The sequence below is a fragment of the Heterocephalus glaber genome, unplaced genomic scaffold (genome assembly GCF_053883595.1).
Source record: "Heterocephalus glaber isolate CG9 unplaced genomic scaffold, H.glaber_assembly_v1.0 deba00001452, whole genome shotgun sequence".
Lineage (NCBI taxonomy): Eukaryota > Metazoa > Chordata > Mammalia > Rodentia > Bathyergidae > Heterocephalus > Heterocephalus glaber.
In genome coordinates, this window is record NW_028258302.1 from 6,441,850 (window position 1) to 6,466,396 (window position 24,547).

General features: G+C 50.7%; 1 long non-coding RNA gene and 1 pseudogene across 1 annotated transcript in view; one reads left to right on the top strand and one right to left on the bottom strand.

Moving 5' to 3' along the window:
• Window positions 1-23,939, top strand: part of LOC147827197 (uncharacterized) — a 38,028-nt gene extending 14,089 nt beyond the window's left edge. The window contains exons 3-7 of the long non-coding RNA XR_015452737.1: window positions 11,470-11,610; window positions 12,859-13,022; window positions 13,498-13,816; window positions 14,163-14,328; window positions 22,694-23,939. This is a non-coding gene — a long non-coding RNA (uncharacterized LOC147827197). The remainder of the gene's footprint in view (window positions 1-11,469; window positions 11,611-12,858; window positions 13,023-13,497; window positions 13,817-14,162; window positions 14,329-22,693) is intronic.
• On the bottom strand, window positions 14,788-20,988 carry LOC101712616 (polyhomeotic-like protein 1 pseudogene; annotated as a pseudogene).
• Window positions 23,940-24,547: the final 608 nt, after the last annotated feature.

A 24,547-nucleotide genomic window follows, 5' to 3' on the forward strand; every position in this document is an offset into this window, starting at 1 on the left:
TTGTAATGTATTCTGCATTATCTCATCCAACCTTATAATTACTTGCTGTTTTCATAGAGGAAATGAAGGCTCAGGCATGTTAGGTGACCTGCCCAGGATCACACAGCCAGGAAATGGTGGGGCCTGATTCCAGAGGAAAGGGATTGAGGGAGGGGGCCTTTTGTCCTTTCCCGGTGCTTGCTGGGCCCTGCTGCCAACAGAGGAATGCAATCAGCACAAGTAATATAACGCAGAGGAGTTTGAATGGTCTCATCCTACTGTCAGTTCACGGAGCATCCATGGCCCTGACAGCCGGACATCATGCTGCCCTGCATCCTGTTTTGGCCTTTTAGATGCTGAAGCTGGATCAGATCCCATTGCTCTTACAGGAGGCCCTGCACCTGCAGTCTGATGAGCCCCTTCTCAGGCAGCACTTTCTCTGTGACACCCTCAACATACGAAATGGCCCCTTTACCATGTGCAGGTGCTGGGGATTTTTTCTTAAATTAAGAATTTGATCCATTCCTTCAGTCCCCCTTCAGAGAGCAGAGAAAGTGATGCCTTGTGCTAATGTGCAGTTGTGTCAATGCATTTTGAAGGAGATCTTGACAATCTCTGGGAAAAAAAATGTCCCCAAACAACCCTCAGTTCTTAGTGAGAAATATTAACTTGTGTAAGTGCTGAAGGGCCCATTGCCCCTGGAAATCCAAAGCTTGTCTGTTTGAGGGACAGATGATGAGGTGCAAAGGCATGCGTAGGCATGTGCATGTGTGCACGTGCTGCACACTCGTGTGTGCTTGTGTTCAGGGTGTGGAGGCTCTGGGAATGATCCATTTGAGTGACTGCTCTGCAGGGAGGGAGCACTGCACAGGGAGTCTGGATGTCTGGTTTGTTGTGTGACTTTCACCTTGGAAGGAGTCACCTTCACATGGCAGTTGTGAAATTTCATCACCACGGCTTCCTTGGAAATGTGCCCCTCTCAGGATAACAGCTGGCTCTTCCAGGCGAACAGATCTGTCACTCCACCCTGAGGAGGGAAAACCCAGGAGGTGGAGAGAACAGGTCTCCGAGAGAGGCTGGCAGGAAATCAAACAAATGGCACTTTTGTTCTAGCTTTGGTAAGTTCCTTAGCCTCCTTTGCCTCAGTTTTCTCACCTGCAAAATAGGATAACACTAGTCAAAGCTGTTGAGAAGCTTAAATAAGTGCTTCTCAAAGTGCCTGGCACATGGCCAAACACTATTAAACTTTTTTGACTCATGAGTTTTATGGAAGTGGCACCTTTATGTTTTATTTAAATGAATGGACCTTTTTTTTTTGGTACTGGGGACCGAACTCAGGACCTTGTGCTTGCAAGGTAGGTTCCAGAACCACTGAGCTAAATCCCCAGCCCCTGAATGGACTATTTTAAAGAGTAGTGTTAGGTTTACAGAAAAATCAATCAGAAAGTGAGGAGAGTTTCTATATACCCCCATCCTGTCTAGTTTTCCCTATTAGTTACATCTGTGTTAGTGTGGTAAATGATGGATGCACATTGACACAGTTACTAAGCAAAGTCCTTAGCCTCTGTCTTGGTGCTGCACACTCTATAGGTTCTGACAAATGCACAATGACATTAAGGGGTCATACGGAGTAGTTTCACTGCTGTGAAAATCCTGTGTTCCACCTGCTCATCGTCTCTCCCTTCTTACCCCTGGCAACCACTGACCTATGATCTTCATAGTTTCGTCTTTCACAGAATGTCAGGGTTGGAACCATGCAGTATGAAGACTTTCAGACTGGCTTCCTTCACTGAGCAGTATGGGCTTAAGATTCCTCCATGTCTTTTCCTTTGGGCTGACTACTATTCTATTGTATGGACGTGCCAGAGTGGACTTGTGTTTATTCTTTTTTTTTTTTTTTGTGGCACTGGGGATCGAACTGAGGACCTTGTGCTTTCGAGGCAGGCACAGTGCCACTGAGCTAAATCCCTGGCCCACTTGTGTTTGTTCTTTCACAATGGAGGACACCTTGGTTGCTTCAAGCTTTGCCATTATTAATTATTAGTTTTCTAATATCTGGGAGTTGAGTAACCTGGTTTGAGAACAAGGACTAGAGGACAGGAAATGGGTCCTCATTCTGCCTGAGCCACTAACTGTGCTGTGCCCCCCCCCCCCCCAATCTGGGGCCTTTTGAATGATCTTGCTAGGTGGGTTTCACACCTTGTTCAGCTGACTCCTCCAGGGCTCCCTCAAACCCCTGATGAGGAAGGGTTGGAAAATCAGTGGTGACCACTTGACTGGGTTTCAGCCCCAGAGGTGTCCTACTTGGCCTATTTCACATGCAGGGCTCTATATAGGATTTCAACTGAAAGGGAGAGTCTGCCGTTTAAGAAAATTTAAAACTGTCAACCTGGGGTGATTTCTTGAAGCTACACATGGGGTTTCCCACTCCCAGGAGCCCATGTGGGCTCCACCTTGCCTCTTAGATGAGTGGTTCAGGGCTAGCTCCAGCTTCATCAGAGCCACCAAGGAGCCACTGAAGTGAAGAGGACAGAACAGCTCTCGGAGGCTGTGGCCTGAAGTCTGCCTTGAGCCCATCTCTGGTCACCACCTACCACTGCCCAGGGGGATGAGGACTCCCTGGTCTGACTATCCTGGACCAGGCCCAGGCCGGCAGGCCTAGACCCCTGAGCAGCAGGCTGCATTTGTCTCGGGTAGGTCACTCACAGGGCTTAGGAGTACGGGCTGGGTCAGCAAGGCCCTGGTTCAGATGCTGGCCCATCCTGCTCGAGTGTGTGATCCCAGGCCTTCAGCCTCTCATCCGGGACCTGGGATAATAAGACTTTGCTCCAGGGGTTAGTGTGAGGGTTCAGCAAAGTCATCTGTGTAAAGCCCTGAGTAACTTCTCGAAGGCTGATGATTTGTGGGCCTGGTTGAGAGAAGTTTTACAACACTGAAAAGTGTATTTTAATAGTAACATAGACATGCTGTCAAAAAACCCTGATGGATATAAATAAGTCTCATCCTTGTCCTGTCTCCCTGTATCCACTCATTTCCAGAGATTCCACTTTTTTTCTTTTTTTCTGGCAATACTGGAGGTCAAACTCAGGGCCACTCTACCACTGAGATTCATCCCAGCTCTTTTTAGTTTTTGTTTTGAGGCAGGTCTGGCTAAGTGACCTAGGCTGGGCTTGAACTTGTGATCCTCCTGTCTCAGTCTCCTGGCAGCTGGGATTACAGGCATGGGTCACCTTGCCCAGCCAGAGGTTATATTTCTGAAGTCATCTCGTAGGAGCTGCAAACCCCTAGGTTGCAGTAAAGGAAAGTTGTCACATTTTGCCTTATAAATTCTCTCACTGGCTGGCCCTGGCTTAAACTAAATGAAGTTAATGGCTATGGATCCTGTGTCTGGGAGGAATAGAGGTGCCCTTCTGTGGATGGAAAGAGGAAGGACACACATGCTTGCCTTCTCCCTTACTGTGGGCCTCTGGAAGCCTCAGAGGACAGCCCTTGTCCTCCTTGTTGCTCTTGCCTTTAGAATGGGGCTTGTGATTGCGGCTCCCGAATTTGGAAGCAGTGTGAATAGGTGCTGCCTTTTTGCCAGAACCTTCTGCCTGAAACCCCACCAGAGAACAGCCTGCAGCCCCTGACTTGGGGCTGGAGAAAGCCAGGCAGACAGGAGCCAGGTGGGTCTGGGTGTCCCACTGAACGCCTGTGCTCTGCCCACCTGTGTCCTGTCAACTGCTGTCTGGCCCTGGGATAGTTATCATGTGGCTGTGTTCTTCCCTTTCGTGCTATTCCTGTCACTTCTGCACCTCTCATCCAGGCTCGAGTTTTCAGACCTATAAGTGCTTCCTCCCATAAAGCCTTCTCTGAGCCTCCACCTCATGCCCCTGCTGGGGTGGCTTTCCCCTTCCATCCATTCCCGGGACTTCAGACTTTCATAACCTTATACCTATGCATTTAATTATTATGTTATGAAAGATATGCCTATTTATTTATTTATTTATTTGGTATTAGGGATTGAACTCAGGACCTTGTGCTTGCCAGGCAGGTGTGGCGCCACCGAGCTACATTCCTGGCCCTGCCCACTTATTTTAAAAGTTAAGCACAATAGGGATTTTGACAAAAATTGTGCTCTTTCCCCTTCTTCCACCTCTTTCATGCTTCTCACCCTGCCCCCAGCACGCCTTTGAAGCAGTAGGAGTGCTCCATGAACATGTACACGCGCGCACACACACACACACACACACACATTGTGGCAGATGGCTTCCCACAGGGCTCCCAAAGACCCCTCTCCCCTTGAATGTAGCCTGCACATGGTGACTCAATTTTTTCCCTGTACTGGGGATAGAACTCAGGATCTTGTACTTGCCAGGCAGGTGCGGCAACACTGAGCTACATCCCTGGCCCTGGTGACTCAATTCTAATGAGAGGGAGATGGCAAAGTTGATAGGGTGCCGCTTCTTGAGGAGGTCACAAGATGAGGTCATCTTGGTTTCTCCTTGGCCCTTCCCAAGGACTTACTCTGATAAACTGGGCTGCTTGGTGAAGAACTGAGGGCGTCTGCCAGTCACACTGGCGAGGAGCTGAGGACTCACATCCAGAAGCCCCGAGGAGCAACTCCTGCTAATAATCTGAGCCTCCTGATCGGGCCTTCAGATGGTTACAGCCTGTGAGAGCCGCTGGGCCGGGGACCTGCTGAGCTATGCTGGATTCCTCACCTGCAGAGATGATGGGATAGAAAATATGTGCTGTTTCCAAGCTCTGGGTAATTTGTTACGGAGCAGTAGATGACCAACACATCTTAAATGCTGCTGCTTCTTGTTGTAGGATGAATTCACAGTAGTAGGACTGAATAAGCAGCAGAGGTAAAAGATGGGGCTGCATTGTTCTCCAAACATTTAGTGATTCCTGTTCCTACCATTCCAGGCCGCCTCATCTTCATCAGAACTCAATATCATTTTTTTTTTTTGGATGAAAGGTTTTGCTAATCCGAAGGGTGAAAACAGCACCTCAGCTTTGTTAGTTTGCATCATTTCCCTAACTACAGGGGAAGTCGAGCATTTTCTACACAGGTGGACACTAGTTTTTTTCTCATGTTTATTTGTTTATTGTTTGTTTATGTAAGGTGTACCAGTATAGATACATAATTAAAATATTCATATGCTATGGGCCTTGCCCTCAGAGAGCTCACAGCTTAACACACAAAGATCTACAAACTAGCACAGGTGCTGAAATATATATTTGCACTCCAGGTTCTGGGAAAAAAAGACCAGGATTTCCTGTGGTTATGTGAGAAGATACACAGAAGAGGAGGGACTTGAAAAGGGCAATGAAGGTAGTAGAGGAGTTTTTTAGGAATATAGCATGGGCAAAGACCCAGAGGCATGAGCAGGTCAGTGTTCAAGCATAGCTGGAATTGAGAAGGCAGATCAATTGGGCTGGAGCAGAGATGGAGCAGGTCAGTTGTGGCTGATTGTGAGGGGGCCTGGGGGCCATGCTCAGGCAGCAGGGGCCCTCTGGAGAGCTCCAGCTGAAGGTGACGTGTACCACGTCTCTCTGACCCTCCAGGACTCTGCATCAGCTTCATCGCTCCGGCCACATCCGGACATTCGGGCATTCATGTAGACTCGTGGGCTGTCCGCAGAAGGAGACTGGCCAACCTGGGCCAAGGCCATGGGTGTGGCAGAGTTGAGAGCCACACGTTGGGACCCCAGGGATTCTGGAAGCCGGGGGGGGGGGTCCTTCCTGCTCACACAGGATCCTTGGGACAGAACCCTGCTGGACTGTCCTTGCCACTTCCCTTGGGTACAGACCTGGTCCTCTCCTCAGAGAGCCTTTGGACTGGGGGCTCCAGCCGCACCACAGATCAACAGCTTCCCCCACCCTCTCCTCCGCCGCCTGCAGGGCCATGGTGGAGGGGAGCCCTCTCCTTGGTGTAATGTTAACGAGGCCCCATGTTCTTAGGGATTTTTCATGGGCCAAGGTCCAACCCTGACAAATATGGCTTTCCCCTGGATGTGGACCCAATCGATTTTCCCTCCGTCACAATCCCTCAGGGATCGCCAGCCTCCTGATCAATGGGCCCCCGGGCTCCTGTGGTGAGAGAACTGCTCATGCCCATGGTCGTGCCAATGACTTACCTGCCATAGATGCTGGACGATTGTGCCAACAGCAGTTCCAGCTGTCATCACTTGAGAGCCTACTGAGTGTCAGGCACCATGCTAAGTACTCCCTTTTATGACCTGGTTCATTTGGCACAACAGTCCTGGGGCATTTGTAGGGTCATCATCAGCTCCCCTGTCTTACAGGTGGGGAAAGAGAGGGACAAGGAGGTTGATAAGGAGGCCAAGGCCATACTGCTGCTGGGAGGTGGACTGGAACTAGTATTAGGAACATTAAATTGTCCCTTCCTCTGCAGGTAGCCAGAGGCCCCCAGTGTCACTCCAAAAGCTTAGCTGACTCACATGCACCATAGTGGACTCCCATCTGGGCCTGGAAGGATCCGTTTTCAGATAACACCAAATTGGCCACTGTTACAATGTCTCTCACGAGGCTCCCCTCTCAGGGACCAGGAGCCAGGCTGCCTACCCTGTGTTCCATCTGGAGAGGAGCTCGGACTGGTCTGAGACGTAGCCTTGCTGAGCTAACCCTTAGCCATGGGAAGGGTGGGGTTGTGACGCCAGGTGGGGATGGCATCAGACCCCAGGGGGAGGCAAGATCCTGGGGGAGTGGACAGAGGCAGGAGGTCAGGGGCAGTCTGGAGTGAGGATCAGGTCAAAGACTCCGGGTCAGGAGGAGATGCAGTGTGTGTTTTGGGGCTGACATCTTTGTCTTCATCTGTTTCTGGTTTAGCTTTTTCTTCTTCCTCTTTCTCCTCTTCTTTCAATATGGAAATAGCATTATTTTTCTGAACATAAAAACTCATGCTCTTTGAAAAAAAAATCAGATGCATAAAAGTTTAAAGACAAACATAAAAGTAGTCCATGACCCCCACCATCTGGAAATAGACCCTGGGCCATGTTGGTGAATAGCTACTAAGACTTTTTCTGTGTTTTTAGAATGGAGTCGGATTTGAGAAACTGAATTTTATCCTAACTTCTTCACAGATAACTGCACATCTCAGCAGCCCCTGTAACTCTGTCTGATCATTCCATGTGTAGTATGTGCTTCCACTTTTCCATTTTTTTTTTGGTTCTTTGAGACAAGTTCTCAATAAGTTGTCCAGGCTGGCCTCAAACTCATGAGCCTCCTGTCTCAGTCTTCCAAGTAGCTGGGATTACAGGCTTGAGCCATTATGTCCGGCTACTCTGGGCTTGCATTTTTGGATGCCTTGTTGTTTACTTAAATCTTCTTGGTCGTACTTTTTTCCCCCGAAAATACAGATGAAGGTGTTTCAAGGAACTGGCCAGGCCTGTTTCCCTGTTGTCCAGCCATGTGCTTTCATCCTGTCCCTCTGAGCTGTCCTGCCCTAGAACAGAGGGCCCCATGGTTCAAGAAGGATAAAGGACAGGAAAGAGAGGGAGAGGCGTCTTCACAGAGCAGGGGAGGAGGGCAAGGAGAGAGGGTGTATTCTAGGCACTGGCCCCAGGACCAGGACGGCTTGTGTAGGTAGAGGTGCTCAGGGTGATGGACAGAATTTGTTTGGGTAACTTGACATTGCAGATGAAAACAAGTCCCTGGTCCATGAGAGAACGAGATGCCAGCCTTCCATCCATCCATCAGCTATGCATCTACATCCATCCCAAGCGTCAGGCTCAATGCCACGCTCTGGAGATATGTGACTGAATGAATCATGGTCCACACTGATTGGGGACAGAGAGATGGGGAGACTGTGACCTTCTGAGGTGTTTGGAGGAGGACATATGATCAAGGACAGCGTGCAGAGTGGAGAAGGGAGGGGGTGGACATTCTGGACTGGAAGAATAGGCAATGGCAATAGTATGGTGGAAAAGTGGAGCACATGACTCACATATGAGTATGGAGTGGGGGAGAAGGTGGATGGAAATTAATCCCTGGTTAGAACCAGATCTTGAAGGGCTCTGAATACCACATAAAGGGATTTATTCTATGGGCGTTTGGGAGCCTTGGAAAGATTGGATCCAACAATGATAGGAAAGATGGTCAGAGAGGAGAATCTGAGGCTAGGAGGATAGGCAGAAGGTTCCATGTGTTCTTGGGAGAGAGAAGGAAGGATCAGAGCCAAGCACTGGGACTGAGGGTGGAGACCATGGGGACCAGTGTGTGAGGAGCTACTGAGACAGGGGGACTGGCTTTGGGCACTGTGATCTTCAGGTGTCGAGGAAAGGAAGTGTCTGAACTGAGACAGAGCTGGGGTGAACTAGGACGCAGACATGGCAGTGAGGTTTGCTGTGCCCTCCTGCCATGCTGAGGGCAAGGGGAGTCAGCAGTGATCCTATATCTTGCTTTTTGATTCTCATAGCCTCAGAGGGGCCTTGGTGATCATTCTGCCAACTCCTTAATTTTATGGATAAAGAAACAGCCAGAGAGGGGAGTGATGGGCCCAAGATCACACTGCAATTGTCTGGATAAGCTGGGGCCATAGCCCAGGTGCTATGATTGCTGGGGCAGGCTGGGCCCAGCCTGCCAGGTGCCGTGACCCTGTGCAACCATGGGTTGCATCTGGAGCTGGACACGCCTGGCTTGCAATCTGGGCTCTGCTACTTCCTAGTTGGCCACTGTGGGCACGTGCCTTCGCCCCTCTGAGCTCCCTTTCCTTCTCCATCTGTGGGATGGTGACTAACACTTGTCAGCTGACCGGGACAGGGTGGGAAGGTGCTGTGCTCCTTGTTGGGCATAGGGGAAATGCTCCCTACACAGTGCCTCTCTCCCTCCCCCCGCCTAAGCTTGAGCTCACACCCCAACCTCTCATCTTCTTACTCGGAGCCAAGATCTTTCCACTTTCCCCAAACTCTGCCGCATTGAGCAAATTCCTTAACTTCTTTGGGACTCAAGGTTCTTATCCTGAAATGGGAAACAATTCCTGGGTGCCCCAGGACCGTGGGGGCAATGAAAGGAGACAGCCCAGGTGAGGCATGCAGCATGACATCCAGCCGCAGCACTCACTTCTGCCTGGCAGGCAGCTCTGCAGTGCTCATTTGACCTCCCAGGATCTGGAGTACCCTGGTTGGGGCCACCTGCATCAGAAATAGGAGCAAACTGAGCTTGGCATTTTGAGGGACCCTCTAGGATGCCCTGGAGCGGTTTGAAAAGCTGATTTAGAAAGAATGTTCTCCCATTTGCTGTGTCTCTCTTTAACTCATTTTGCTTTGATTTCTCCATTTGCTAGTAACCAAGTAAGAGTTACCTGCTCTGTGATCTGTACATTAAATACAACCATTCCATGCAAGGGGGAGGCTATATTTGTTCATGCTTTTTTCTTTCTAATTATAAAAACAAAGCATTTAATATCCTTTGGACTACTGTGCCAACTATCATTCTTTCTGAATAAATAGAATTGAGAAGGACTTTAGGGTGGTTTTGGACCCTCTGGATTCTTGGGTTATCATGTATGAAGTTAAAGATCAACAGCTTGATTGACAGCTGTTGTTTTCTGTGCTCCAAAGAGCAATCTACCATCTCATGCTGAGAATAGAAGTGAAAATCCTTAGCTTGGTTCATTCTCAGGGCCTTTGCATGTGCTCTTCCCTCTGCTAAGAATGCTGCTCACTTTGATAATCCTATAGCGTCCTTCTTTACTTCTTAGCAAATGTTATTTATGATGTTCTAAATCATCAATTTTACTTATAAATAGTAAATATTTCTTTACCAGAGAGGCCTTTCTTCACCACCATATCTAAAACCTCTCCCCGTTTCCCTGGTTTATCATTCCTTGTTGTGGTTATCACTACTGTCATTCGGTTATGTGCTGATTCATTGTCTGTCTTCTAGACACCGAGATCTCTGAGTGCAGAGACTGCGTCTGTTTTGCTCCCGTGATGTTCTCTACCCCTGGCTGATGCCTGGTATACAGATGATGGTCAGGAAGTGGTTGTTGCATGAATGCTCAGCTGCGGGACTTCGGGGCTGGGCAGCTGGGGAGTGATAGGAAAGGCCTTGGGGAATTGATGTTTAGGAAGCCTTGGGCTCTGGTGATTTCTCATGGAAGCTTTTCCCACAGATTCCTGGGCCCTAGAAGGATGGGCAGGTGGTAGGTGACTCCCACTTTGGCCTTGCTGTGGACAAACTGCAGGCAGCTGTTTAAGTGTGACATGGCAGGAGGCAGCAGGAGAGATGCACCTTCCCATCCCCTGGCCCAGTTGATGCTGCCGAAAGCACAACTGTGGGTTTGGGGGAGTCGCCTCTGCCCTTCCTCCCCTCATTTTTCATATGATGATGCCTCCCTCCCTGGACTGCTGGCTCCGTGCCAGTCTCGTGTCTCAGTGCTGTCACTGGTAGTCACTGGCTTCATCCTCATGACAATCCTTTGAGCAGGGCACAGATGGCATCTCCACTCACAGATGAGCCTATGAAGTCACACAGCTAGTAATGGAAGAACTGGGATTTGAACTCAGGTACCTCTGGCTCTAGGAGCCCTGGGCTCAACCACTATGCTAGAGCCTGAGGTAGGAGGGCACTGGCCCACATCCATCCTGCAGCTCCTTCTGGAGCAACTGGGCAGAACTCAGCCTCTGGGTTATGGGTTTCAGGTAGGGTGGGAAGTGGAGAGTGGAAAGTTTTGAATCATCCTGGTCTGGATTCAGATCCCATCTCCAGCTGACCTTTCAGCAGCCAACTCCAGAATTCCTTGGGTCCAAAGGCCTGGGAGTGGAGAACTGGCCCTGACAGCAGTGGGTGCTGAGGATGAGGCCATGGCCACCCATAGTCCCTGTGACCACCTTTGGTTCCTTGAGTCTTGCCAGAAGGTACAGTGGGTACAACCTTAGCCCTCTCTGTCCTAAGCCTCTGAGGCAGGGCTGGAGGTGGCAGGTTGACAGTGGCTTATCTGGGAGACATTAGAATGGCAGTAACCTGACTCTAAGCCCTGACTTGTGTTTTGAAGCCACCAGTTGCAAGGTGTGGGATTTAAGGGATCTCAATCGCTCCTCTCACCTGTCTTCAGGGCCTTCTTGCCTCTGGTGGCTCAGGGCACCTGGCAGTACCTTGCTGTGGGGGGAAGACTGTACTTAGAGCTAGAACGCTGGGCAGATATTTAGGCTGTAGCACCCACTTGCTGCGTGACTCTGGGCAAGTCACTCAGCCACTCTGAGTCCCTATTTCTCTATTTCAAAAACTGTCTTGCTTTTTAAAGGGTTGTTGCGAGGATTTTTTTTGTGTGACAAAGTCAGTCAAAGCTTTTCAAACTTTTCCACCAAAGCAAAACTGAACTGTAAAAGAGTAAACAGGTACCCCCAGGGGGTTGAGGGTGTAGCTTAAAGCAACCTGCCACAAGCTCAGAATTTATTTGAAGTCTTATAGCAGCTTAAAAATTCATGTGAATTTTGCATGCAGCTCCATAATGTATTTGTGTTCTTTCTTTGAACACAGGGACAGTGTTTTAAGTTGCTTAGCACTGGGCGATTTCCACACCCGCAGGATGGGCCATATTTGGCATGTGGCTCACAGTGTCCCTGGCACATGGCTGGAAGTCCCCAGGGGCTGTGTGCATCCAGTTTAAGAAGCATTCATGTAAGTAGAAGTGCTGGAGAAAGAGCAAAAAATGCTACCTAAAGGTCAGAGGGTTTTAATGTGAATGCAGGCAGTAATGAGAACACATCCATCGTGAGCGAGGTGGATGGAGGGACACGAGAAGGATGGGAAAGGCAAGTGGAGATAGAGGAATAGCAATGGGGTGGAGGTGGAGGGTGGCCAGGCAGTGAGTGCAAATCCCAAATGGGCCAGGCTCCAACCACACTTAGGGGCCATGCAGAAACTAGGAGGTGGGATGGGGTCCAGGAGACGAGTCAGCAGGCCCCGTAGCTTGACTCTGCTCTGGTGCTGCTGAGGCCTCTTGTGCTCTTCTGTTGGGAACAAGGACCCTTGATATCACTGAGCCACTGATGCCACAGTGACTCACATATTCACTGACTCCTTTCGCTCAGGGTGGCTTTTCTTAAATCACCCCCTCACCCCCCTGCTATCTCCCCAGTGTGTGTGGGCTCCTATATTTCTTTCATGGCTATGGGGCCTCACATGTGTGATCCTTCCAGCGACCTCCCCAAGTCCTCCCTCTGAGACCCCTCATGTCTGTCAGTGCTCACTGGATGGCTATGGCAACGTCCCAGAATTCCTGGGGTGGGGCAGGGTGCAGATTGGGCCCCATGGTGACCTGAGCTATAGGTGCAAACCTTCCTAGTCTCCCTTCGACTCCTCTTAGCATCTTTTTAAAATTGCAAACCTCCCATGCAGAAATGCGAATACTTCACAATATTACAGTGTCTGAAAGCAAATATTTCCCAGGAACTGTGGGCGTGCAAGCAAACACCTTTCTTTCTTCCTCTGTTATTTCTGGGCGAAAGCAGATAATGAGTTACCCTTTTCACAGTGAGTGTTCCGTGGATTTTTGGCTATATTATTCGGAGCAAATATAAACAGGGTACTTTAAAGGCATGGATTATTGCAAAATAAAATTGGGATACATGAAGCTTAAAAGTCTTAATTTTAAACTACTCCTCACAATAGGCTAGAAACTTGATCCTCCATAATTCTTTGCAAACAGCGTTTGCATTTTATTATTGAAAGTGTCTTCTATCGGCCTGCGATGAGATTTGGCTCATGTTTTTGCATAAATATAATAAAAGGAGGCTTCCCAGTGAACATAGATTTAGGAAATAGTGTTTACTTATTTCTCTCAATTCAAAAGAGTGTGAACTAGAATTTTTTTGTTTCAGTAATTTTTTTTTAAACACAAAGACTGTGTATTGTTTCTTTCCACAGAGAACACAAAACCAGTCTGGGGACAATTATGGGTTTGATTTCTCCCTGGGAGAGCACAGGCCTGTACTGTGAATGTACCAGTCAGTAAACAAGGCTCCATGCTGCCAAGATGGGCCGTGGGATGTGGAGGTGACTGCAGGCTGGGTTTCAGGCCCAGGAAAACAGTGAGTATCCCTGGGGCAGAGGATCCCTGAAGAGCCCCTGGAGGGGAGGACACTGGGGAACTGAGGCTGAGGAGGAGGGCCTGGAAGGACGGGAGAGCCACCTTGTTTGTTTTTTTTGTACCAGGGATCGAACTCGAGACCTTTTGCTTTCGAGGCAGGTGGCAGAACCACTGAGCTAAATCCCCCACCCTTGGGAGAGCCGCCTTGTGAGTGACAGGCTGGGCAGCTGCCGACCTGGGGCTGCCTGTGGAACCTCAGAGGCCCCTTTGGGTCTGGAACAAGTAGCAGGCTGTGAAGAGATAGCAAGGCCTGGAGTCGGCCAGAGCTGGGCCAGATCTGAAGCCTTTCTCTGCCACTCCCGGCAGCTCTTGGACTATGGACACAGACTTCTCTCTGGGCCTACTCTTACTGCCTGCAGGATGGGATAATGATAAGACTTACTCTGAAAAATTTTCATTTCTTTCTCTTTTTTTAGTACCGGGGATCGAACTCAGGACCTTGCACTTTCAAGGCAGGTGCTGGAACCACTGAGCTGAATGAATCCTGGCCCACTCTGAAAGATTACTGTGGACATTTACTATAAAGAAAATGGTATCAAGCACTTGGGTTGGTCCCCGGTCCATATTTGCCCCCATGAAGTTGTTGGTTAAGCTGAGTGGAAGCCTCCGTACTTTGAAGGATCTGGTAGTTCTGGACTTGGACCTCAGTCTGCTCTGCACCGGAGTGAATTCTGAACGTCTGTTTTGATTATAGCTAAAGCTCCAGGAGGGTTGGAGCAGTTTCAGCCAGCTCAGGTATGTCAGATGCTCAGCATGTGTGTTTTGAGGTTTGCTGAATTTAATTCTTCCTATGAACTGGTGATCTCTGCTGTCTGAGGTGGTTTCCCTTTGTCAGATTGTTTCAACCAGGGGCAAAGCCCATTCTCCACCATCCTCCCACGGGCAGGGTTTTTGCACTAGGACACTCTTCCTGCAATATAAACCTATTACCACCAGGTGGCAGTAATGCCACAGGCCTCTTCTGGGAGTTACGACAGAGCAGAGGATTCTATCCTTGGGAGACGTTTGAAAATGGATTTCTATTTATTAAACCAGTTCAATAAGATTAACCTACTTACACCCCAACTTTTTTTTTTTTTAGCCAGTCAAATGCTTTTAGTCCCTGCAGCAAATCAGAAAGATGCCAACCAAGCCTACACCAGCTGGTGACCCTGCCATGGATGCAGGAGAAATACTCAATACTAAGGGAATAGGTGATAACAAAACTTTGAGCCACAGCTGCCGTGGGACGATCCCGAGGGGAGAGGGTGAGTACCAGATTTTGCTGTTTGTGCCGCATGAGCTAGAAAAACCCAACCTCTACCCCTGGGGAGGCAAACCTACATTCCACCCACTTCCTTACCTTACCATATAGCACATTCCTCTTCTGGAGGACTGAGATCCTGGCTAGATGCTCCACTCCAGGATAAGGCTGGACTGTCCTGGTTCTCTAGACTGCCTCTTTGTGAAGATTGCATTAGGGCAGGTGGATATGGTGAGAATTATAAAGATTTTTAAAAAATAAAATGAAACCCAGAGAAAATGTCAAAGCTGCCACCACGTAGCACCAGCAACCAGTTCTTACACTTCTCTTTCCTGCTCAGTAATCCCCCTCCAGAAGGTCACGTAATTGGAACAGCCTTCCTCCCTGCAAAGTCTGCTGGCTCCAGGTTGTAACCTGGATAGTGGGGAGTGTCCAGCTTCAGCCACTGTCCAACAGGGCCACCTTAGGTCTCCTTGAGGACATTTTTCTTGGAGCAGATCTTAAGGGCGGGGCCCAGTTTGATGTTCATGGCACTCATAAGAAGTTCTTCTTTAAGTAATAAAAGGGCCTGTCCATCAATCTCCTGGGAACGGAACTCCTCTGCGATCTCTTGGCAGCCTTGGAGAGAAGCAATGAACTCGTACACCTCCTCTACACTCCAACGGCTTGGGTTACTGGATGGGAACACAGAGTTTATGCCGTGTAATTCAGGTGTCGAGGGTGCGGTAATGGTGTTCTCCAGGTCACGGTCTCCATGCCCAGCTCTTCCTGACAATGGCCCAGGAGACGTAGGGGATAGTGCTTCATCGTAGCTGGAATTATCTGAACCCTGGCTGGAGTCCTCTTGGGCCCGGTGCCGCTTGCCCTGGATCTTGGCTCGGGCGATGTCAGAGGAGCTGCGGCGGGGTCCACGCCTACGAACTCGAGCATAGTTGGCTTCTTGGAACTCTTTCATTTTTTTCCTCTTGAGACGGAACTGGTGGCTGCAGCTCACATTGTACCTCTTAGCACAAGTCATGGAGCAGAACCTCTTAGAGCCTCGGAACTGCTCTGCGGGGGCGAACTTCCCACAGTACTCGCACTTCAGGAGGTTTGCCTTCTTATCCAAATCGTCAGAAGGACTGTCCCCTCCCAGGGGGCTACTTGACTGACTTTCACTCAGCCCCGCTGGGAGGCCAGTCTGTAGTGGCTTCTCAGACTCCTTTAGTAACTGAGAGCAACCCACCGGGAAAGGTTCCGCTCCTTCATGGGTGACAAAGCCCTCGATGATGTGCGTGAGAATCTGAGGCTTCACAATGGCCTGTGGGGGTTTCGAGTCTCCCACCTGTCTGGACACCATGGCCAGTGATGGAGGTGGAGCTCCTGGGGCCGGGGCCAGGGCTATGAGCTCACTGCTGGGGGTGTTGGTATTCACACTGGTCCCTGGGTCAGCTTTCTCCGCAAAACTTCTCTTCTCCTCCACGACCTTTGGGCTCTCTGCGGCTGGAGACGCCTTGGCAGGAAGCACTGAAGCCAAGGTGGAGACCTCGTCTCTCTCCTCCTCGGACTCAGCTTTGCATTTCACAGCCAGCGTCTGGGCCTTACCCGGCAGGTGTACAGACTGCATGTAGAAGGCAGCAGGGACCTGGGCAACCACAGGTGAAGATGTGGTGGCCGCACCCTTTACCACATGTGCTGTCCCCGGCACAGGAGCAAGGGTCACCCCCGGGGGCCAACCCAGGAGGACATTCCTGCAGTGTGCCGGGACCCTGAGACGAAGGCGAGGAGGAGCCCAGGTGGGCCTGGCCCGGCTGCACTGGACTTGGCATCCCCCGGGAAGCAGGGGCAGCGGCTGCCAGCTGTGCCAAGCCCAGAGCCTGTGCCCGGGCCGTACCTGGCTGCCGGGTACCCACCACTTGCACAGGGATATGGGGCGGCGGCTGCTGGGTAGCGGACATCTTCGTAGCCCCTGACTGAGAAGGTTTGATAGGTGCTACGGGCGGCTTGGACTGGATGGGGATGGGCGGCTTGGGGATTGGGTCCAGTGGAAGAGACAGCGGTGAAGACTGAAGCATGGGTTGAACCACAAGGGTTTGGGCTTGCTGCTGGGACTGGGAAGGTGGGACCTGCTGAGTAGGGGGGACCTGTGGTGGCTGAGGGGCAGTGAGGGTTGTGGCTTGCTGCTGCTGCTGCTGCTGCTGCCGCCGCCGCTGGGCCAACTGGAGGTGTGTGGCTGTGTGCAGCAGCTGGGACTGACGGTGCTGGAACTGCTGCTGGAGGTGGATCTGCTGCTGCTGCTGGATCAGCGAGTGGGGCTGGATCTGTGTGTATGTGGCTGAGCTGATGAGCGTCTGGCTGGGGGCAGGGGAAAGCTAACTCTTACACCCCAACTTTAAGCATGGAAAGCATCACAGCAGCTAATGAGACAAAATACAAAGTGTTTGGTACACTCAATTATCATTTCTTAACTAATCCCTAAAGAGGGTCTAATCCCTTGCTTCCGCTCCTCAGGGAAGGAAGGTTTCTCTTAACACTCAGGTTTGTTCTTTGTGTCCCTGCACTCCCTGCAGTTCCCTTCTGCTTTGGCTCCTAGTCACTCATTCAGCCCCTGCTACAGGACTTAGGCTCTGTGGTGGCCCCAGGCTAGGGACCCTCACAGCCTGGGGAAGGAAAGCGTGAGGACCTGGAAACAAAGCAGGAGGTCACAAACCCAAATACCTACTGTCCAGGCATGTAACAGGATGCAGAGAGTGGGTCTGGGTAGAAGAATAGGGACTAAGCGGTGCTCAGGAGTCTGGACTCTAGGGCTCCATGTGAGACTTGGGGGCAGCAACCACTCAGTGCCACCTGATTTTTACCAGGTAAGAATGTGACCCGGCCTTGCCAGGTCTTCCTATTCCTTACAATGAGTCAAATATATAGATTTTTAAAATATAAAATTTATGACTTTAAAATTCTGGGCCAGATTTGGCCATTGGCCAAGCTAGAGACCGTGAAAGAGAGGCAGGCAGAGGGCCAGTATGAGAGCAAGAAGGAGGCTGTGTTGGGGGCCGTGGGAGCCCAGAGGAGGGAGCCCCAACCCCGCCCCAGGCATGAGGGGCTCATTCAACACACATTCAACAAATATGCATTGTATTCCTATCGTGTGCAGAGGTCTGCACTGAACGCTGGGGCTTCAGAGGTGATCAAGAGAAGCACAGTCCACGGCAGCATGGAGCTCGGGGTCACCTCATGCAGGGGACACATGTAGACACTGAACGGTATCGAGGTTGGCATGTGACTTGTGTAGCATTTTCTGAGGGGCAGGTGTACATTGATAGTCCAGGGCTGAGCCAGGGACAGCTTCCCTGAGGAGCAATTCTTGCTCTGAGATCTGAAGGATAAATAGGGGTTCAGCTTGTTCATTGTCAAATCATCCTCTTCTTCCTCCAGAGGTAAATAAATGGTCACTGGGGAGGCATTTAGTTCTTCTTCAGCCAAGGTTAAGTTCCAGAGAAGGAGCCATTGGTCAGGAAGGAGGCCCTGATGGCCAAGGTCTGAGTCTTTCCTTCCCACAGAGTGTGCAGGATGGAGCAGACAGCCACTGGGGTGCGGTGAGGGAGGGAGGCTTCTCCTCCGACCCGGGCCATATGCAGCTCAGGCTGGCAGGGGAGTCCCTGGGAGGGGCCAGGAGAGCAAATGGCTCCTCTAAAGAGCAGAGGGAGAGTGCCAGCCAATGATTTGGGAAGGAGGATCCAGGTAGAGTGTGGAGGTGCAGGACCCTGGCGCAAGGGCCAAGGAGATCCCAGGTTCCATTTTCGATGCCTCAGGCTGAAAGTCAAGGCCCCCAGGGTGAGGAGGGAGCTCAGGGCCCTCAGTTCTGGCAAGAGGGCTTGGAAGCCAGGCACACAACTGCCCAAAGTCTGACCCATAGGGGAAGCTCCCCAAGATCTGGTCCCTAGTCTACTTCCCCACTGGAGCGATCTGTGACCCTGAGCAAAACTGCTCCACTGGCTGAGGCTGGGTATCCTCCTGGGAAGATGGGCATGCTGGGTCCTGCCTGATGGGGTAGGTGATTTAACAGCACCTTGAGAATAAGGACCTGGCATGGTGCCCAGTCCCTAAATCTGAGTTCCTCTCTTCTGTCCCCTTCTCCCCTGCTCAGTAGAACATCTGCCATCAGGAAGTTCCTGCCTCTGCTGTCCTCACACCTCCACCCCCAGAGGGCGTTCCTGTCCTCAAGGCCATAGGTCCCTGCTCCTGCTCCTGACTGCTTTTCTCTACTCTGTCTCCTTTGGGCTGCACTCTGGCCATGCCCCTTTGCACATCTCTCTCTCTCTCTCTCTCTCTCTTTTTTTTTGGTACTGGGGAATCAAACTCAGATCCTTGTGCTTGCAAGGCAGGCGGCGGAACCACTGAGCTAAATCCCCAGCCCTGCACATCTCTTTAAGAACATTTGACAAAAATTCTGTCTCAAAATAAAACATAAAAAAATATGGCCTGGGGATGCAGCTCAGTGTGAAGATGCTGGGTTCAATCCCCAGTAACTCACACACACACCTCCCCACACACTGTCACAGTCTGCCAGGCACAGGCTGTCCGGGACAGTGGGTGGTGCCGGGAGATTGAAGCTGGACCCTGGATCCAGCTCTCCCACTGTGTGACCTTGGACATGACCATACAGATGAGAGGCAACACTTCTCAGATGCCACTATTTTTATTTTGTGGAATGTTTTGTGATCTGAACACAAAGATCAGGACGATTGCTCAGTACTTCACTACTCTTTCTTTTTTAAGGGGAGGACTTGGCAGTTGCCACTGAACCGAACATTTAATGAATTTAGTGTTGTTTCCATCAGTCAGTGGACAAGTACGCTTGAGTTGCCTTCGGCTCAGCTGCTTTGAAGCTCTTGACTGGGAGGCAGGCGCAGGAGGTATTCTGGCTTGAAATTCCTTCAAGGTGCCTCCTTGAAGGTGGGCCATAGCTCCAGTGGGGTCCCCTGCCTGTTGGTTGAGGGACCTGGGGCACCTGGCTGCCCACCCCTGACCCTTACTTCCCTCAGGGAGCATTTGATAATATTATATGTGTAAAAGTCTCATTTAGGGGCTCAATAACCTGTTGGATATGACTGTAACTATTTATAAATGAGATTATGTATGTGAAGCACATAACATCCCTTACTAGGTGGAAGGGATCAGTTCACGGTGGCCACCCATAATAAGCACAGTTATAATCATAATAAAAATGCACACAATGGCTTGACAGCCACCGAGTAGGGTCTTAGTAAAGAGGTTTGCAAATCCAGGGAGATTCTGATTGTAAATCGCTTGTCAAAGTACCTGGTTCCTGCAAAATATTGAACCTAATGTCAGTATTGCTACACTGACAAGCACAGAAAAAGATGGTGTGTAGAGTATTTGGCATAGAGCTGGGTACTCAGTGCATGGTTCTTCCTATTTCCCTCTAGCACCAGGGACACAGCCTCAGATCAGAGAACCAATGGACCCCAGGCTGTGGTGTCCCTTTTAGTAGCTTCTGGGCATGAGGTGGCATCCCTTCTCAATCCCTGGGATGCCCCCAAACTCCTCTGAGCACTGTTGTCTGAGTTCTGCTGGATGGCCATGACACTCTGGGTGGCCCCAGAGTGGCCCCTCTCCTCCCATGTCAAGGCCATTCTCATATGGATGTGGCTCTTGCAGTCCCTGTCCTTAGCCTGGAACTGCTTGCCCTTTCTCATGTGTCCCCATCTTGAGACCCTCTGGGATCCTGAATCTGCACCTAGAATCTAGACTTGGGCAGGGCATCTCTGGCCACTGATGCCCTCTTCCCCCATTTCCAACCCCTGGCTCAGGATGAATCCTCAGTCTCTCTCCCAGGTATTAGGACAACCTCAGTAACCTATGGGATGTGCTGAGGCCTCCATCCTTCTTTTAGGAGGCCTCAGGGGCTGCATGGATACAGTCATACTGGGGAAGACTCTGATCTGTTCCTCTTCGGGCATACACACTGTTATGGCTGTATCTAGATGTCTCCCAAAGCCTCATGCAGTCATAAGTGGGGCTTTTTCAGAGGTGGCTGGATCTAGGGTGCGTGATGCTGGGATTAAGGGTGTGTGATTACTAAATAAGTTCAGTGATGTGTTCGGCACCTGCCCTAAGCCTGGTATCCTAGATAGAATATGAAAGGGGGAGAAAGAAGCTGCTAAGGTTGCTTGGGCTTGCTTCTTCACTACTTTGTTGCTTTGCTGTCTTCTGCCTGCCATGAACTGTTTCTCCTCTGTGATGCCCCTCTGCCTCATCACCCTGCCTTGGAGCCGGCTGATTATGAACTGAAACCTCTACAAACTGTGAGCTTAATAAACCTTTTTCACTTAACTTTGGGTGCTGGGTATTTTGTCTCAGCAACGAGAAAAGTAATGAAAACACACACGAATGCTGACGTATATGTGTGTATATACACACACTTACACACACTCCATCATAGCACACAAGAATTCAAGCATGCCACACACCCAGACACCCCCCCCCACTCAAACCCAGGCCCTCACCCACCCTTGCTGGCATTTATCATTCCTCACACATTGCACACATCCACACCCCCACCCTTGCTCAGAGACAGGGCCGAAAACCTGTGGATACGCAGGAGAACAAGCACAGGTGTGTGCCTATGTATGAACCCCATACTCACCCCAAACCCACACATCATGGTGCATCTCCTCCTCCTGACGGCCCCCCCATAAATGGGCAGACTCCATCCACATGGCTGCCCCTCGTGGGGCCCTGGAAGAGCATGCTTATAAACACACTCTCGCCTGTGATGGAGTGCTTCCTTTGGGCCTCTTCAGCTTGTAACAGATTAAAGGCGGACAGGCATTTGTCACTGGGAAGTGTACCCAGTTGTGCTGGAAAATGGACTTTTCGATGAGTGCGAGAGCTTGAACCTGTCACAGAGGGGAGAGGCTGTGTTATTGCAGCCTGCCGGGCTGCGGTGGCCATCGCTGGCTTATCGGGCCGTGGCAGGCATCACCTCCGACTGAAAGGATCCCATTACAGTAAGTAATGGCTTAATCACAGCCAGTTTGTAATGGAGATGACCTCTCCGAGTCCGAGAGTCCCGCAGGCCTCCTCCGATGGATGGCACCTCTCCACACCGTGACTAACAGCATCCTCTCTCCTGCTCCCCCGAGAAGGGCTGCGGGCCCAGGGGTGGGGGAGGCTGCAGCGAGGGGAGGAGGCCAGGGGCAGAAGGACAGCGCCAGCATCCCAGCAGATGGGAAAATGGAGACTGGAGAGTGCAGGGAGCCACACTGCCCGGTGTCGAATTTTGCATTTTAAAATGGAATACTAATGACAGTGAGAGCTTCCTTTTGATGGGTGCTGAGAAGTGCTTGCATATTCTACCTAGGCTTCCTCTTGCTGCAGCCCTGGAAGGTAAGGTCTTGGGTCCGCACTTTACAGTTGAGGAAACTGAGACTCAGAAAGAGTAAGTTACTAGCTCAAGGTCATGCAGCAGGTAAAGGACAGACTGGGATTTGACCTTCAGGCTGGGTGCCTCTGAAGCCAGCATTCTTGGTCTTTATGTTGGGAGATTCCCATTACCTTTTGGGTTGACTGACACTTTGGAGGGTCCTCTCCGCCACCGTGAAGCAGTCTTCTTCACAAGGGTAACCATGTGTTAGGAAACTTCCATTTTCTGCCCAGAAGCTATGTGTGCCACACATTTGAGCGTCCATCTGCAGCCGGCCACTGTGGGGGCTGAAGGTCACTCCAGCCTCAGCTCAAGGTCTCTGCTGCTCCCCTGAACATGTGCCCTTGCAATTGTCTGGGAGGTGGTGAGTTCTAGGCTCCGAGCTGATGGTACCATGCCTTTCCCGGCCACTAGGCAATTGCCCAGCATAGGACATCTGGGGACATTAGGAGGGAATTAAAAGACCTTTTTCCCCCCTCTGCTTTGACTCCTTTCTTTAGCATCATATTAGGTCCTGGAGAAGAGGTTGGAGCTTAGAAAGCTGTGCTTCTCCCATTGGCCAGCAGCATGACCTTGGAAAATCACCTCACTGCCTGAGACTCAGTTTCCCCCATACCCAACTCAACCTGGACCTTTGTTGATGTGTGCAGTCCAAATGATCTCGTGCAGAGATGTGCAAGAGAACCTGCTATCTGATTGGTGCTAGGGGTGAGAGATCCTCAGCAGAGCTTCCAGGAGAGGGGCCGGCAGCAAGAGAGTTGGGTCCTAAGAGTGGGACTCTGTATGTTCTTGATAATCCTAAATGGAGGATGGTGATCATGATGGAAGGTGACAGTTTTCACCTGACTATTTGATAGCCATTAGTGCTACTGGGGAGGCTTATTTAATTCTCTCTGAACTCTCAGCTCTAAGGAACGTTGCTGTTATTATGCTCATTTTACAGATTGGAGAGATGAGGTCAAGGATTTCAGCAGTGACATCTAGCAAGAAGATGGACTCCTGGACACTGACCAGGCTGACTGGCTGGGAGTCTGCACGTTAACCGCCTGCTCGCCTGTGTTTGGGATTACTGGGAAAATCCCAGCCTTTTTTCTGTGGAACACCATGCAAGCACCTGTCCTGTTGTCTTGGAGAAATCCATGTGCTCAAATTCCAGTTCAGAGCAGAGGCAGGGACTAGCCAGAGGGACAAGCGGAAACCCCAGGAGTGTTCAAGAGGGCACTGGGTCACGGAGAAGAGGGAACTCTGGAGGGAGGCTCTGACTCTGTGAAGGCAGATGACAGAGAGAGCTGGGTGGGAAATTCCAGAAGAGGATTCTGTGCAGGGAGGCTGCAGGGAGGCTGGGTTTGGCAGACTGGCTTGTGTCTCTCCGCTTATCTGCAAGTCTTTCTGTGATGAGGCAGGTGGAAGGGAAGGGAAGTAGCCATCTCTAGTCTAGGAATATTTATTAAGCAGCTATTATGCACCAGACACTGGGCCAACAGCCACTGAATTTCACTCCCTTGGCAGCATTTATCCAACACATATTTATTAAGTGCCCACTATATATTAGGCTGGGCACTAGGGATTCAGTGGTCAGCAAGGCAACTATGACTCCTTCCTACCGAGTAGCTAGCCAAGGGGATGCAAAGAAATCCCAGCTCAGTGTCCTTGGCAATGTTCCCTGAGGATATATTCTGTAGCAGGACTGGTCCGTCAGTCATCTGCAGGACAAATCCATGAAGAAGTACCACCGTGATGCCCATGTTTTTCCATCCAGAAAGCTGAGGTTCAGAGAGTTTAAGTGACTTGCCTGGGGTTGCACAGCTGGTGAGTGATGGAGCTGAGCCTGAGCCCAGATCTGCAGAACTCCTGTGCTTTAACCAGTGTGGCTCTGCTGGCACATCTACTGGCAGCGTCCCTGCAGATTTGGAGCTGCTCAGGATGTGGAGGTGGGGAGGGGGTTTGGCCCTGCCCGCTTCACGTGGAGCGCTGCCTCCTCACCTCTCCCCTCCCCCACCCTCTGGGCTTCCCCAGCCCCCAGGGTCTAGGCCTTGCCTTCCTGGCAGCTGGGGAGAGCCTATTCTCATGCTAATTGCAAAACTAATTGTTCTTATTGCAAAATCCATTATATAGTATATTTATATTGCAGATAATGAGCTGTTTGGATTAAATAGCTCACTAAAAGTCAATAAAAAGAAATTTGCTTCACTGTTCCTCCCCTCGTTTTTCACCGGCACCGTTAACACAGCCGTCTTTCTCCCTGAAGGCTGGGACTCATTAAAGCGCCTGGAGCTGGAAGAGGGTGTCGCCGTTTGGGTTTCCCCTTTTCAAAGAGATGCGGGGGAGAGGGTGGGGGAAAGGGCTGGAAGACAAGAAGTGGGTTCTTTCCCCTGGTTTTAGTGACGCTAGGGTGACTAACCAAGGTGAAGGGCCTTAATTTCTAGCAGAATCTAGCAGAACCTTGCATCTTAATTTCTAGCAGAATTGAAGAGTGTGGTTCTGAGGACAAAATCCAAGGCTCAGTGGGGTGGGTGGGGACTGGGGAATGGGATGACAGCCACTTCCACCTTCAAGGTGTGTGGGGGAAGCTAAAGACCTCGGGTTGGTGCTCTGTGTCCCCTTGGGGTTGGTTGGCATGAAGTCAGCCTGCAGTCTGGGGCTGGGGGGCAGGAATGAGGCAGGGAGAAGCCAGCTCCCAGTTGTGCTCTGGACAGTGGGTATCAGGGCGGGTGTTAAGGCCCTGTGTTTCCAGGTTCTGGCCTCTTGGAGCACAACACATCTCTTGGGGGCTTTCTGAAGTTTCCTGGTCTAGCCA